The following is a 1,586-nucleotide window of genomic DNA, read 5'->3' as shown; positions in this document are numbered from 1 at the left end:
GTCTTCGGTCCAAGTAGATAGACAAGGGCTGGGGGGGGGCGCGGTCACGTGATCTGCAAGTAGGCGCGCTATTGGCTAAGCCGGCGCCTATTCGATTGAGCCGGTCTGCGCTCTATTGGACCAGGAAGGAAACGAGGTTCGCTTAGTGTGTGAGAATGTGCGCGCGAGACGGGGCATTTACAAAGAAATAATGAAGCACTGAAATAATGTCAAACCCAGGGGAAGGAGGGGGGTACACATGCATTCATTTTGGGGTTTTTTTTTCCTGAGGAATTTTAAAATTTAAAACCCCAAATCCTGATGCTTTTGAACGTCACCGAGGGTTTTATTGGCTGTTGTGTGCAGCGTGGTGTTACTTAACGGTGTTATTTTTGCAGAAACGCAGAAGAGCCTTCACTTTCGTGTAGTCATCATTTTCGTTATGGCACACATAATGCATCGTAGCCTTGTGATCAGAAATACTTGAATAATAGTAGTGAATAATCCAAGATTTTTTTCTCAATAGCCTTAAGCGCGAAATAAAAATTCTATTGCGTTTGATTTAATAGTATCTAACATAACTTTTAGCATCATTCTTAGGAAATATAGTACAGTTTCCCCTTCATTTTTATGATGAATGAATCCTGAAGATGATAAAACCTCGACCAACGACCTTTGGAGAGGACATATGTATTGTGATGTGTTAAATATAGTCAAAAACTACTCAAAATTTCCCTTAGCTCAGGAGAAGGTATAAATATACTTAGGCTACAGTCATTTTTATACCCGTCTTCCATTCACGTGAATCATCATAGATATCCATTAAGTCGCGTCAGTTCTATTGCTGTATGAAGATTACATATATATCAATGTAATATATTTTAAAGCTTCTGCAAATGCAAGGTCACAATGAAAAATAGCTATAAACATTTAATATGACTCACTCTAATATACAATTGTTTGCTCATCGTGTTATACACTACAAAAACGAGCTATTATCAAAGGCAGGATAAATTAGTCAGAGTATGACCTAGCGATGTGCATTATCTTCTAAATGGGGTAAGGAGATGCAACGTCTATGACATAGTTTTGGGAAATAGAGCGTGGATAACTCCGGCTATTTCCTGAGCTGCGTCAATGTGGCACAGGGGTCTCTACGCCATAAAAATCCGCGTGTTGACTTGTGATTTCTGCAGCGTTTCCTGTACTTTACTGGGGCCACGGCGATTAGTATATTGTCTGCCCATAGGCAACACAGAATTGGTGGGCTGCTGTCAAAGAAAGGTGCACAAAACACGATTTAATTATAGTGTTTTTTTGTCTTTACAACTGAAAGAGGGAGAGAAAAAAATCCTGAATTATGCTGAGCTGCGTGTAGGCTAATCTGCACGCACACACAGCACAGTTATGAGATTTAACCCTTATAGTGTCGTGTGAATTGGAGTGTCTGCACAGAAATGATGACTGGACTGCCTCTGGCGATAGCTGTCACCATGAGAATGAGTGTTCAGCTGCCGCGTTTACCAGAAACACGATTCACACTTCCTTTCAAGATTTAAGTCATTTGCCGCAGTTTCATGCCTTTGTGAGCTGATGCAACCTGCACA

Source organism: Brienomyrus brachyistius, chromosome 21 (assembly GCF_023856365.1).
Source record: "Brienomyrus brachyistius isolate T26 chromosome 21, BBRACH_0.4, whole genome shotgun sequence".
NCBI lineage: Eukaryota > Metazoa > Chordata > Actinopteri > Osteoglossiformes > Mormyridae > Brienomyrus > Brienomyrus brachyistius.
This window is presented reverse-complemented; position numbering follows the sequence as displayed.